The 15,097-nt window shown below is 43.9% G+C and overlaps 1 protein-coding gene across 8 annotated transcripts in view; it reads right to left on the reverse strand.

The window, feature by feature from the left end:
- The window catches only part of PRLR (prolactin receptor), a 225,285-nt gene extending 214,755 nt beyond the window's left edge, over nucleotides 1–10,530 (reverse strand). For 5 of the 8 annotated variants that reach the window (XM_074952469.1, XM_074952464.1, XM_074952463.1 and 2 more), the window contains exon 1: nucleotides 10,369–10,530. The gene's annotated coding sequence lies outside the window, so the exon portion shown is untranslated. Of the gene's footprint in view, nucleotides 1–7,393; nucleotides 7,522–10,261 lie in introns of all 8 variants that reach the window. The other 3 variants (XM_074952465.1, XM_074952459.1, XM_074952460.1) reach the window with 2 other exon arrangements.
- Between the last annotated feature and the right edge of the window lie 4,567 nt (nucleotides 10,531–15,097).

Consider the following 15,097-nt stretch of genomic DNA (forward strand, 5'->3'; position numbering starts at 1 on the left):
CTCCCCTTCCTACCCAAGGTCCTGCCCCCTGGCCTGGCCAGAAGCTGGAGCCAGGCCACAGTAAGAGCTGCTGAGAGAGCCTAGGCTGCTGGGGGGAGCCCTGGATCTTCAACCTGCCTTGGGTGGCATGCTCTGGGGGGGGCAGAGACATGGGCTGGGGGCTGCTTTTGGGCCCCCCGACCCAGGGCAGGTTGAGGATGTGGGGCTCCCTGGGCAGCTCTTAAGGGATCCACAATCTCAGCATCTCTCCTTCTCTGGCTCTGGAGGGGGTTAACCCTGTGGTTCAGGGCTCCATTTCATGAGAATACACAGACATCACAAACACAGAATAAAGGATGGTCCCTACTCCAAAGAGCTCCAATCATTCTTAAAAGCCAACATAACAAGTGAACATTATGGTTGCTAGAAGGGTAGTGATGAGGGACTCTTGCAGTTACCGAGCCTGACAACCTAGCATTGTTAGAGTTCCCTATCAAACCAGATCCCCTGGACTCTCTCAAGGCCCCACCCCAGGAACAAGTGACTCTGGACTTGCTGCCCATTATTTTTAGAGCCTTTTCTTTATTTTCCCCTTCTGTACAGACTCTCCTCACCAGGGCCCTTTCCCCCAACATCATTAGTTCCCATCTCTTCAGCCTCCTCAAACCGTGGGCCAGTCCCTTGGGGTGTGTACTCCCGGTCTCTTTGCTGCTATGCAGGAGGCCAGGATGGGTTCATGAAGTATAGGGAGTCCACTATCAGTTATGGAATGCCTATTCTGATCTCCCCACCCATGAGGCCTTCCCGTTACCTAACTCCCTACTTAGACTGCCTGGCACTAGGGACTTCCTTATTGCTATTGATCTTATGTGGAAGGTGCTCAGATACCACGGTGATGGACAGCAGGACAAAATCTTAAGATAGCAAGCTAGACATCTCCCCCATGCAGGAGCCAATCACCCAACCTTACAAAAAACACTCAGTCTGGAAATGCTGAAACCCAAGGGTCTCCTCACACTAAAAGGAACCTCCATGTAGAGCTGCTGAGAGGGGTTATGGGGCTACCAGAGCCATGGCTCCCAAAAGCCTGGCATCACAGACAGGAGGGGACAGCAGTCAACTCCGCTACCAGTTGCGGTTAACAGCAAGAAGTACCTCTGGCATAACAGCCCCTTTGTGCTGCACAGAATGCCCCTTGGAGATAACAGTCAGAGCTGCCAGCTCTCAGGGAAACAAAACCTCCGGTTAGCCCCACAGACTCAGCCCAGTGATGGGAGAGGCAACCAGAGGCTAGTCTGGCTCACACATCACCAGCAGGGATGGTTAGGTGGACCAAGTGTTCTTGGTTACACATGGGCAATCTAATGAAGGCAAGATTTAGGGCTGTGGAGGGCTCACCTGGGGGCAGGACCCAAAGGTGATGAGGGGGAGGAGGATGTGGCTGCACATGGGTCACCTGAGGGTGTGACCTGAAGGTCACAGGACAGTTGGGGTGGGGACTGCACAGAGATAAGACTGTGGCCTGCTGAATCATTCTTGCTGGTGATGCTACAAGGCTGGGAAGACCTTGGCATGACTCCCAGCTCCTGGGGAGTTTGAGGCATTCATGCCACTGAGACGATGAGTGAGTATAGGGTCCCGTGAGGTGGGTTTGAGAGTCACTCACTAGAGCAGAGCTGTGCGGTGAGTCACCATTTGCCTGTGGAAAGAGGAGCTCAGGAGGGCTCCATACAGGGGGAGCAGGGAGGAGTTTGGGCACCCTACCTACCACAGCAGGGCAACTTCCAGCCTAGCTGGGGGCAGGGCCTCAGGGGGAAGGAAACTCAGCAGCAGGGGTTTCTTGCGCCTCCACCACACTCTTCTCTGATCTACACTTTTCTTCAGGCATGTGCATGGGTTACATCCATTTAAGATGGAGATATGGATGCTGCAGTAGCTTCCTGGTCACCTGCACTCTGACTAACTGGAAGATCAGGCATTTCCTCACCACTCACATCCTCAATGGGGCCAGAAGGCTCACCGTGAACATTTGTGTCTATGTATCTCAGGAGAGCTCCTTCCTGCTTAGATAGAAAAGCTTCCTTTGCTTGTTTCCTTTTTCTGAATGCTGCCCCAGAGGGGCGTTTTCTTCTTTCGCTCATGACTGCTGTTCTGTGCCAGCTATAGTGGCTCTCAACACTCAGTTGAAGGGGACAAATAAGCAGGCTGGTAGCAGGGCCTGAGTGAGGGAAGATATCAGAGTCTTAAAGGCATAACTGGCTCCTACTACTTCAGCTGACTGCCTGCTCTCCTCAAGTGGGTTCAGGGAAGCAGCAGGAAACAGGAAGCTCCCTGAGAAGCTGGTGTTACTCACTCCAGGCTCCTGGGGGTTCTAGAGAGGTACATAAGAGGCTCCTCCTCCTCTCTGTCCCTGCAGCTCCTGCTGCTTTCTGTTATTCCCTCTCACCTTTTCTCCTGCCTGCCTGTTATGTCTCTTGTGCCCTCCTTCCTTCAGCACAGCACTCCACCATCTCTGTGCATCTAGAGCAGAGAGAATACATATGCACCAGCAGCAGACACAATTTTCTACACTCTGGGTCCTAGTGGCGTCCCCCCACACCACACACACAGTCTGGCACCTGAGGAGGCCGCCTCAGTTCGTCTCATGGTCAGGCCAGCCGTGGTACCCTCCCAAAGGTTTAGAAGAAAGTTCAATCTATATGCAGGGATCTTTAAACAATAAAAAACAAAATTTATAACTGTATTAATTACCAAAGTTAGGATGATATACAGCTCTTGAGTAACTGCCCATAGTCCAACAAATGCCACGTTGGTACCCTTTTAGTATGTGGAGTATGTACATGCTTAAAAAAACCCACCACTGTTACATAGAGAGCGTTTTCATCAACAAGCTGCTTTCTAAGAAAGGGGCATGATGTCTGACAAGAGAGTTAATTTTTCACTGTGTAATGAGGTTCCTTAAAACACTTCCTTTAAATATTTGAAAATTAGATTTTATAAAAGTGAGGGACTGAGCTGGTAGGTGTTGGACAAGCTTCCATGTGTTACTGCGCCAAATCATCTCAGTCCTGAAACAAACACCCTTGCTATTTACAGCCAGAGGCAGGATGGGAAAAGTCCTAATGCCAAGAAGCCTGGGAAAAGTTGTATCTGGGCAAGTGTCAGGTTCCTTGCCTTTTAACAAGCAGAACTGCAGAGGCTGGAGGCAGGCTGAGTCAAATTGGCAGAGATCCTGCATTGGTGTTTTTTGTTTTTTTGGGTGGTGGTGGGGTGGGGGGCTTCCTCTGCAGCATGGGGCACGAGTCACTTGCAAGTTTAAACTAGTGTAAATGGTGAATGCTCTGTAACTTGAATCTTTAAACCATGATTTGAGGACTTCAGTAACTCAGCCAGAGGTTCGGGGTCTATTTCAGGGGTGCGTGAGGTTCTGTGGCCTGCAATGTGGAAGAGGTCAGATTAATGATCATGATGTTTCTTTCTGACCTTAAAGTCTATGAGGCTGAACAGCCTGAGGGCACAGCAGTTACTGAATTGCCAGAGAAAAGAGTGGCCAGATGTGACTGAGTAGAAATAAAGCAAAGAGAATTGTGGTGGGGAGGAAGAAAAGGGATGGGCAAAACTGATCTGCCAGTGACAGGGGAGGGGAATGGGCCTACTGAAATGATGCCTTACAAGCAGGTATGTAACTCACATGCCTTCTGGGTCTGGTGTTCTGGCCCATCTAGTGGCACTGAGACCACTTAAAGAGACACAAAAATGAGTCTACTCTACAGCCTTAGCTAATAGCCAGCTGGCTTTTGGCTCATGCACTAAGCTCCAGAGATCCCTGGTTCAATCCTGCCTGCCGACAACTGGGGTCTGTCGGTGTTACAGGTGGGAGCCTCAAGCAGAATGGTCTGTTACTGCTCTATTTAGAGGTGTGGTTCTACACCCCTCCCCACCCCATATTTCAGTGGGTCTGCCAAAATAAGCTAGAGACCATACCCCCACCCCCACCCCCAAAAAAAGTCATTTCACCTCATGCTATTTGGACAATTTTTTTAAAATTATTTTTTAAAAAATAGAGCAGAGAGCATGTTAATTTTCCTGCATGATATGCTGAAAGCTATTGGCTTCAGCAGGGCTGGCCTTAGGAGACAGCAAACAGGGCAACTGCCTGGGGCCCCATGCGACAGGGAGTCCTGCAAGGGAGGGCACAGGTTTTGGCTTCAGCCCTGGGCGGCAGAGCTCAGGCATATTAATATTTGAACATAATATTCATTTTTATTTTTGTACCTATATTATCCTTTTCTATTTTACATTATATATGTTTGTGTGTTTAAGTGTTTAACTATCAATTTAACACAGCTTTAACGCTTCTGGATATGCAGAAAAACAGTTGCTGTGGGCCATGCAGTTCTTATAGCATGTCAGGGGGCCTCAGAAAGAAAAAGGGTGAGAAGCCCTGGTTTAGAGGACTGTAATGACTGGTTTCAGAGTAACAGCCGTGTTAGTCTGTATTCGCAAAAAGAAAAGGAGTACTTGTGGCACCTTAGAGACTAACCAATTTATTTGAGCATGAGCTTTCGTGAGCTACAGCTCACTGAGGAGAGAGTTTGGGTAAGGATTTTTCAGCTACAGTCAGTCAGGTCGTTCAAGGTTCTCTTTGCCAGAATGACAAGCAACGCTTTAACTTCTCAGTCCAGTTGAAGCTGACACACAATCTACTCTAAGAACCTTGCATACTTAGCAGCAGCAGCAGCTGCTGCATGTCAGAGTTTGATCTGATTTTAAGAAGGAGAACAAGGCTCATAAACAAATAGTTCAAAGGCAGCTGTTTCCAGAAGGGTGAGCGATAGTTTAAATGACCAACTAAGCCACAGAAAGCTTTATAGTAAAATAAACCTAACATTTGATTACTTACTGCTTCTGCAAAAACATTTGAATTTAGGAAAGAGATGGGCTCTCTATAACATTTTGCTACAGCCTTGTAATTGCAAGTTTAGCTTCTAGTGTCACAGCTAATATATTTAAATTACTGTGTAAATCAAGGATAGATTTGCAAATTATATACATTTGTATAAAAACTACATATGCACAGACTCTTTTCTACCTTTTTAAAAATAAACTCAAACCACAATGCTGTGGTTTTTTTTTTAAATTAATATTAACAACATTAAAGGGTCAAATAAGCATAAAATATGCACAGAAGAGGATGCTAAAGAATATGAAAAACTTAGATGTAAATACACTTTTCAAAATTCAAAGTAAACTAAATAGCCATGTGTTTCATGACAGAAAAATAAAATGTTTTGTGTAATTTGCAGAAAACAGAGGCTTTTGGCTAAAGGTACTTTTAGTGTTTTGTACTGCTGCACATCACTGTGTATCTGCCTTCCATATAAAATAGATTAGTGACCGTGTTGTTATATAATTAAAAAAAACACAATATGTGCACTTGTGGTCCTATATAAATAAATGACACCTATAAAGATTGATAGGGTTCTAGCCACCAAAAATTCCAAGTCTTGTGGCTAGAGAAGACACACAAACCTGTGGAATCTATTTGCCACAAAGCTCAATCCTTGTTCACAGAGCAAAGTTTAGTTACCAAAATGCCCTTATGAGAAACAGGTAAACCAAAATATAACTCTAAAGTTAATTTGCAAAGCAAAAAATTTGGAGTACAGTTTTGCTTATAAGTCTATGCAAATAGAACTGAAAGGGGTGCCAAATTCAGGTGATGTGTAATGTGTTGTGAGATGTCCTTTTGCTCAGAGACCCTTAAACTACTTACTGACATAGAAGTAGGGTGACCAGATATCCCGATTTTTATAGGGACAGTCCAGATATTCAGGGCTTTGTCTTATACAGGCACTTATTACCCCCCACCCTGTCCTGATTTTTCACTTGCTATCTAGTCACAATACATGGAAGTGAGTATAAGGAAATCTAAATTGATGTAATTTATATGAGAAGGAATTAGAAGAAGACATAACCATAAGTAAATTAAAGTAGGTAGAAGTCTACTTTAACTTACAGATTCTTGTACACTCCTGTTAGCTGCTTTTCAAGCTACACGCTTCTCTTAAATGCTGGTCTCTCACCATTTAAGTTATACCAATACACAGGGCCTGGTTGTTCATTGACTTGCATCTTGTATAGTCATTAACACCTATTCAAACTCTATTCAAAGTACTACCATCCTGATTTGGCAAAGTTTATATAAATGTAAATGTGTACACAAGGTGGAAAACGGGGGGGTGGAGGGGGAAATCAGGCTCATTTAGACTTGTTTCTGTTCAATTCTGATTCCACTTGCACTGTTTTTACAGCACATTACTTCCACTGACTACTCCTGATTTACATTGGCATAAAAGTAGGCAGATTAGGCTTAATTAGTCTCAGTTCTGATTTTGACTCACTAAATTAAGTGTCCTTGATGAAAGACTTTTGTAATTGTGAACCATAGCCATAAAAGCTATTTGGGAAAAGATGCGAAAGGAAGAAATACTATTTAACCTCCCCCCTGAAAGAATTCATGGCTTGAGCAAGCTCATACATACCAGTGAGCTTCACATTCAAAATAAAATCAAAATCGAGTTGCTTATTGAATCAAGGCTACTTAAGAAAAAGACAAAACTGCTGGATTTTAAAAAAAAGGAGCAAAAAGGATACAGAGAATACAAATACAGATACAAAAATATGTATACAAAAAATAGGGAGAAAGATAGATATAAGGAGGAAAGAAAAGAAAAAAAAAAAAGGTAGAAAAATCCACCCTGCTGAAAGCTGTGCCTCTTGTCTGTCCTGGCTGGTAGCACTGCTTCTAAAACAACCAAAGGCAGTGGGAACTAATAGCAGCAAGAGAGGATAAAATCATAGATTCCAAGGCCAGAAGGGAACCACGGTGCCCATCTAGTCGGACCTCCTGTATAACACAGGCCATAGAACTTCCCTAAAATTATTCCTACAGCATAACTTTTAGAAAAACATACAAGCTTCATTTACAAATTGCAATGATGGAGAATCCATCACAATCCTTTATAAGGTGTTCCAATGGTTAATTACTCTCACTGTTAAAAATATACAACTTCTTCTCCGTCTGAATATGTTTAGCTTCATCTTTCAGCCACTGGATCATATACTTTTCCCTGCTAGATTGAAGAGCCCATTTGTTTCTCATGTAGGTACTTTGTAAACTGTAAATCAAGTCACCCCTTAACTTTCTCTGTGTTAAGCTAAATAGAGTGAGCTCCTTGAGTCTTTCACTATAAAGGCATGTTTTCTAATCCTTCAGTCATTCTTGTGGCTCTTCTCTAAACACCCTCCAATTTATCAACACCTTTCTGAGCACGCCACAACTGGACAGACTATTCCAGCAGTATTTGCACCAGTGCTAAATAGAGAGGTAAAATTCCTACTCAAAATTCACCTGTCCATGCATCCCAGGATCACATTAGGCTTTTGGCTACAGCATCGCATGGGAGGTTATGTCCAACAGAGTATCCACCATGAACCCCAAATTTCTTTGAGTCACTGTCCTGTAAGCATGGTTTGTTCCTAGATATATACATATTAAAAATATATGAAAATGCATAGTTAGCTTGTGCCCTGCATACAGAGCTTTCTGAATCATTTAGTATCAGTGCCCTGTCCTTTTCACTATTTGCTGCTCCCCCAATTTGTGTGTCATCTGCAAACTATCAGTGATGATTTTATATATTCTTCCAGGTCATCAATAAAAATGTTAGGTTTCAGAGTAATAGCCGTGTTAGTCTGTATTCGCAAAAAGAAAAGGAGTACTGGTGGCACCTTAGAGACTAACCAATTTATTTGAGCATGAGCTTTCGTGAGCTACAGCTCACTTCATCCGATGAAGTGAGCTGTAGCTCACGAAAGCTCATGCTCAAATAAATTGGTTAGTCTCTAAGGTGCCACCAGTACTCCTTTTCTTTTTAATAAAAATGTTGAATAGAATAGGACCAAGAACTGATCCTTGTGGAATCTCACTGGAAACACACCCACTCCATAATGATTCCCTGTTTACAATTACATTTTGAGACCTATCAGTGAGCCATCTTTTAATCCATTTAACGTGTCATATTAATTTCATATTGTTCTAGGTTTTTTTTTAAATCAAAACGTGATGCAGTACCATAACAGCCTTACAGAAGTCTACGTATGTTACATCAGCACTATTACTTTTACAAAATCAAACTTGTAATCTCATAAAAAAAGAAAGTTATTTTGTCAGGATTGTTTTTCGATAAATCCATGTAGATTAGCATTAATTACGTTACTTTCCTCTCTTTTAATTCTGTATACATCACATGGCTGATATGAGAGTGATTTGAAAATAAGAGAAAATTAAAAATTGAAAATAAGGAAAGGACATCACATTTCTTGACCCATTCATTTGGAATCTCAGAGCATCTGTGCTTCTAAGTATACTCAGATCATACTGGACTTTTCTCAAGGACTTAATCCACAGATTTATGGAGTTCAACAGCTGTGATACTTAGATGATGTTCAGCATTACATAGGTTCTCACCTCTTGAAGCTTAACATCCCTACACTTTAAAGAGATTAGGGACAATGATGTCCTTTTGGGGACACTGTTCCTTAGTCACTTAAGTGGCCTAAAATCTCCCAACCACTTTCACCTTTGGTTTGTTTCCCCAAGGGTTTGATCTGAAATGTTATCTATGACGATGGCAACTGCCTTAGAAATCAATTTGTGAAACCAGAATTTCAATTTTAAATTTCAAGCAATTGTCAAAAATAGCACTGCATAGTAAAGACTTCTCATTTTGGTCCAGTACAGTATATTTCAGGGGTGACCAAATCATGGGTCATGAGCCACATGCAGCTCTTTTACCTTTAAAATGGAGCTCATGAGCCTTGTCCCCGCATTCTCCACCTACCAGATGGGGGTGGGGAGAAAGCTCAGGACCTCTGCCTTTCAGCGGGGTGATGGGGTAAGGGCTTCTTTCCAGTGGGGAAGGGGGAGTCTTGGTGATTCAGACCCATGGGGTGCACCTGCCAGGGCTTGGGGCTTCAGCAGGAGCAGAGCTGAAGCCCTGAGCCCCAGCAGGTGCGCCCCAGCTCTCAAACTTCTTAAGATAGTTGTATGCAGCTCAGAGGATCAATAAATTTGGTCATGCCTGGTATATATGATAATCAGAATCTTGGTGTAACTAAAGAAGCTATTTTTACAAGACAGTCAAATGTGAAAAGGGCAGCAAAAGAAAAGCATTGTAGTCACTGCAAAAGACAACATATGAAATGCAAGAACAGAAGCATCAAAACTTGCCAAAAATCCATCAGAAAAATAAGATTTAAAAAAGAAAGAATTATCCAAGATAAGTTTGGCTAGTGCAAATTTAAATTAAACTCAGTGAAGGGGGAAAAAATACCTAGAAGGGAAATCACATAATGTTATTGCCACAATCAGTTATGAGGCTGGATCGCATGTTCGTTTTCCCACCATCTACATCAGACACATGATAATATCAAAAGGATAGGATTGTTAGTGTATCACATAACCAATAAAAGTACACTTGGCAAACCTACAGATAACTTGTTACTGATGCCTGCTGAGGGAAGAGGCATTTTAGAATACATGAGAGATTGAAATAAGATGGGTAAAACTGCTAGTATGAATGAGTCTACGTTAACACATATCACCTAGGGAGTAATATGTAAAGAACCTAAATAATCTTTAGTGTTGTGACTTACAGTAAAGCACAACAAGAAACCATAATCAACTACAGAGACTCCAACAAAGTAAAATTCAGTTGTTCAGCATTCTGAAACTTCAGCCAAAAAGGAGCTTTTTATGGTGCCTTAGAAACAAAAATAAAACACTGTGAAGAGAAATTGAGACAATATTAAAGTGTTGGTGGCACTTTATCCAAACTTTCCCCTCCTTCTACCTCACCCACCTTGCAGAAAAAACATTCAGCATTTTTGTCCTCTCCCCATTGGTTCCACTTGTATTTTAATTCTTCTTACTAGAAATATAGCTCTCTAAATACTGAAATGAACTAAGATATACCTATGTTGCTACACAAACTTACTTCAGTATTTTGTCTGTTGCAATTAACTCTTAAGAATGAAAAGGGTACCATACTAAAAAGCAGTAATAATCAACTCTACTGCATTTCATGTTCTGCCTATCAGCATTGTTTCTTGCTATGCAAACTAACAAATTAATATTATTTTGTGCAATGAGACACTTACTTGTCTGAGTTTTGTCTTAAATACAAAATTATCCCAGAAAAATATTTCACTTACATACCAAAGTTCTAAACAAATTCCATTGTACAGGGTCCCGTACATTTCATTTCTCTCTGGTTTCTTCCATAATGGTAATACAGTAGCATTTAAAAAACAAAAGTTACTTACAAAAATTGAGCCCTTTAATCCATCTAACTAGAAAATGCATTCACTAGTTTGAATAGTCCAGGTCTGACATTTAAATCAGGTACTTTGTGAGAGAATATCTGTGCATATCTCCCTCCCTACTAAACGGACACCTGCACGGTAAAGAACAGACAGATCTTGTTGCTCTCTGATAAGGTCACAGAGGCTTAGCTAGAATATAGCAATGCTTAATCCTCATTGGTTTTGCCTGCTGAGCACAAGGCTGTTGCCTTGACAACACAGCAGCAGTTGCTACGGCATCCACAGCCACATGTGATGTCAAGATTTTGGGATGGCCCACCATAAAAATCATTTACGTAATGCTATTTTCTAATCTTGTAGATTAAAAATGAAAATCAGTGAGAACCTCCAATATGTTCCCCCTCTGCCCAGATTTAAGCACTTAGCTATTATGTATTTATTTACAGTAGTTTACACAATGTGCCAGCCACTAAACATGGAAGGCATGATTCCTGCTCTGGGGAGTTCATAGTTTGGTTATTTTTTGTAATTCTCTTTGAAGATATAAAGTGTTTTAATCTTCAACTAGAGATTTAAAAATACAGACCTTATTAGGATCTGTATTCAGAAATGCAACAATATTCTGGGAAGGAGAAATATGATCAATGATGTACCATATAATTTATGCTAAGGGCTGCAGCCATAGCCAAGAAGAGTATTTTTGCAGAAACAGAAATGTCTTCAGGCACTGATTAATAGCTACTGTAGTTAATATATTACTTCAAGGTTGAAATTCACTATAGTGTAGAAAGACAAGGCCTAATACATTACTTAAGCTTTACCTCAAGACCCACATTAATCGCCAAGTCTTGGTCTCTATTAAATCAATGGGAGGTTTGCCACATGACTTCAGCATGACCAGGATTTGGCCCTACAAGCTTATGTGGTGCTAAAGTGACAGAGAGGGCCTTGTGTATCCCTTCTGTACTGGAGTCGCTAGTTCATTTGGGAAATTGTTCAAGTAGCTCTTTTCTACTATTTTATTACTCCTCACTCCATGTAGATTGTCTCGTAAATGCTCAAAACACCATCACTGATTACCTGACATGTTAAATTTCTCTGCATTTTATTTTCATAACAGGAGTGTAACTTCTTGCCAACTGAATCCTACAGGTTCCCTTCATTTTTCACTTTGACGTTCTTCCCCACTGCTCATGTAGTAATCCAGATTAAGGTGTTTTCTTGGCAGTAACAAGGATTAGTCAAAATGCTAGATATACATATAACTTGTAATAACATCCCTAGTTGGGATTTAAGATGAGCAAATAGCTGTATATTCATTTTCTCTGTTTATTGAGGCTACATTATAACAGTGGTAGCGCACTCCACGATCTAGCTCCATTCCAGGAAACCCAGAGCAGACTGCTGGCTGATTATAAAACCAAGGGACGCTAATAGCCATCCAAAATATTAGGATCTAGTGATACATGGCTCACAGAAGTATGTGTAGGGGGGAGGGGGGAAGAAATCTTCCATTGGTCCATAAGCCTTAGGCCTCATGTAGTGCCTTCTGCTATGAAGCAATCTTATTTCTAGTGAAATCAGCAAAACACCCCAAAACTGCTGCTGAGGCTTTGAGTGTGAATATTTCCACACAGTTCTGTTTTGGTGCCCCTAGAGGGGGGAATGACTTATTGTAAACAACAACTAGAGCTACAGTACATGTGAAATGTGATCAGTATATTTTGGAGAGTGAATATGAAGTGTGTGCCCACAGAAATAGCCAGAGAATGCATGACAGCTGATCCAGAAAGCTTTATCTGTATTAGCTGATGTTTTAGGGTATGTAGTGTTGTGTCTAATAGAGGATATGTGCTGAATTAGGAATACCATGTTGTGTTGTCAGGGATGATAGTTAATGAGGAATGATTCCCAACTACAAAGTTTTAACTTATCAAAAGCTTGATCTCTTCAGCTTGCAATTCATGCTTTTCTGTTAGATTTTGATAGCCCATGTGGACTTCATAATTCTCCTAAAGGCAGTATTCCCAGGGAACATGAGAATTACGAACTACTTAGACAATGAGGGTGAAATCCAGACTCTACTGACTTCAATGAGGCAGAATTTCACCCTGAGTTTTTTGAAATGTGTGTCAAAATGTGACATCAAAAATGAGGCAGAATATACAGTTAATTCAGAGGAGAAATTTTCTAGAGATAAGATGGCACACAACATTATTCAGATTGCTTCTCAAGCCCACTTGTTGCTTGGCACCCACAGTACACTTAAGTTAATAGCACGCATGTGAGCCATTTATAAGGTGCATAATGCCATCCTAAGAAGAGAGCATGACAGTAGGCAAAAAGGGGACCATTTAATGAATGTTAAAGGAATGCTTGTCAACAAGGGGGCCCTAAAATTATGTCTATGCGCCTTTCAGCTGCTTTAATGTTCAAAAGTAAGAAGGGCCTGCCTACTTATTTGAGCTTTAGCCAACTGGAAGAAGATGACACAGAAAGAAATTTAAAAAGAAGCCTCCACCCACCACAGGTGCTTTGCAGGAAGAATGGCTGAAAACAAGATTCAGCAGCCCAGATATGTTCCTTGGAATTAATTGGCAGACTATAAAACCAGTTCTATGTGTCTCATTGGCTTATACTAGCAGAACTCTTTTGCAAAATGTATTGCAAAGAACACCCTTGGCTAATAATTTTACAATTCACTCTCAGATTTGAAATGATCATATACTTCTCAGTTATGCTCTAATGAAAAAAAATGAAGCAGTAAGTGAAACAAGTATTACTGAAGCAATGAATATCTGAAGGCCCATGAAGCCAAATGGCAAATTATAATGGCTTCCTTTTCCCCACTTCCCCAGGTCGGTTGCCATTTCTTTAGATGTTATCTCTGTGAATGAGATTGTAAATACCTTGGAACATGGAGCTTGTCTTCTTGTCTGTAATATACCATGTATATCAGTAGCTCTGGTGGGGCGGTGCCCCACCCCCATGCCAGATTGGGCTGCAACAGGCCAGAGCGGCTGCACAAGGCAGCTGCCAATCAGGGAGGGCCTGTTAGAGAGCCAATCAGGGCCAGTATTACAGCCAGCCAATCAGGGCTAGGCTAGGCCCTATATAAAGGCTGCCCAGGAAGGGAGCAGGCAGTCTTTCAGAGGGTGAAGATCTGTCTCCTGCATGAGGAGACTAGGGGGCTGGGCCGGGCGGAACTCCTACCAGGTACCTGTTGGGCTGTGGGCCCTGAGAAAAAGGACCTAGCTGGTGCAAGGGAGCCAAAAGGGAAACGGCCCAGGGAGAGAGACGGACAAAGGGAGAGAAGGAGGGCAGGCAGGAAGGCTGCCGCCAAAGGGTCCCTGGGTCGAGACCCACAGTAGATGGCAGGCCTGGGTCCCCCCCCCCTGCACTTCCACCTGGCCATTTGGAGTGGCCATCACGGACTGCACCAGAACCCTGCCAAAAAGGGTTAGACTCTGGGGTGTGGTTGGCCATTGTGGCTGGGGCAACAAGAAGGACTTCTGATAACACCAAACCCCTGGAAGGGGGTGAGACCGGAGCAGTGAGCACTGCCAGAGGGCACTGTCCTGAAGAGGATGCCGCAAGCTGGGAGCAACATGGGTCAAGATGCCAATCTAGGGTGAGAGACGGACAGGACACCACTGGCAGAGGGCGCTCCGCATGAATGGAGCTAATTCCCAAGGATGAACAGCAGGAGGTGCTGCGGTGGTGAGTCCCAACCCTGTCACAAGTGGTGGAAAATGCAGGCACTAGTGGCCCGCCCCGATACAAGGGGCAGGGCATGGACTGTGAGACAGTTGCCCAGAACAGAGAAAGGAGAAAATGATGGAGAAGTTGGACTTTTATTGGAGGGCCTGGGTGGCCCAGCTTGCTGAGCAGCAGAGAGGCTTGCTCTGGTTGCTGCAGGGCTGGGCACCCAGGCCCTATAAGACACCAGGCGCCAAGGGTGGGAGGCCAGGGCCTGGGCTCAAGAACTGTTTCACCTGTGGGCAACTGGGACACTTCAGGAGGGAGTGTCCCCACTGGGAGGGGGCAGGGTGGCCCCACCCAGACAAGGTGCCCCCTGTGAGGGTAACAGGGGGGCCCTAAGCTTGTTGGGTCTGTGGAGAGATGGGGCACCTCAGGAGGGAGTGCCCCTGCAGGGCTCCCAAGGCCTGGGCCAGCCCAGAGGGAAGGGCTAGGCCCCAAACAGGCTGCGGTAGGGCCGTGGCCAAGGGAAGACACAAGCGGTGTTTCCACTGCCACAAAGAGAGCCACTTAGAGGGGCGCTGCCCCCTAAGGCAGAAAGGGGGAGTGTCTGAGACCCGCCCCAGGAAAGGGGTGGTGAAAACTGGGGCCCCGAGGGGGAGAGGTTGGGGCAGAGAGGTCCCGCCTAAACCAGGGAACCCACACTGGTGCCAGGAGGGCTGCAGTGGGGACCCAAATGGAGAGGGGAATCCCTGTAGTACCAGGGTGGTCTAGGGTGGGAACCCAGACCCTAGAAGAGGGAAGCAGGTCACTCCAGAGTGTGGAGGGCCTGTGAGAGGAGAGGGATGGCCTGTGGGCCCCGCTGTGAGGGAAGCTGGGGCGATAGGGATCCCCTTCCTCCCCCCCCCCCCCACAGGAGAATAGTCTTAAGGGGGGGGAGGTGCCCAACCCCCATGCCAGATTGGGCTACAACAGGCCAAAGTGGCTGCGCAAGGCACTGTTAAAGAGCCAATCAGGGCTAGGCTAGGCC

This window comes from Natator depressus, chromosome 5, assembly GCF_965152275.1.
Source record: "Natator depressus isolate rNatDep1 chromosome 5, rNatDep2.hap1, whole genome shotgun sequence".
NCBI lineage: Eukaryota > Metazoa > Chordata > Testudines > Cheloniidae > Natator > Natator depressus.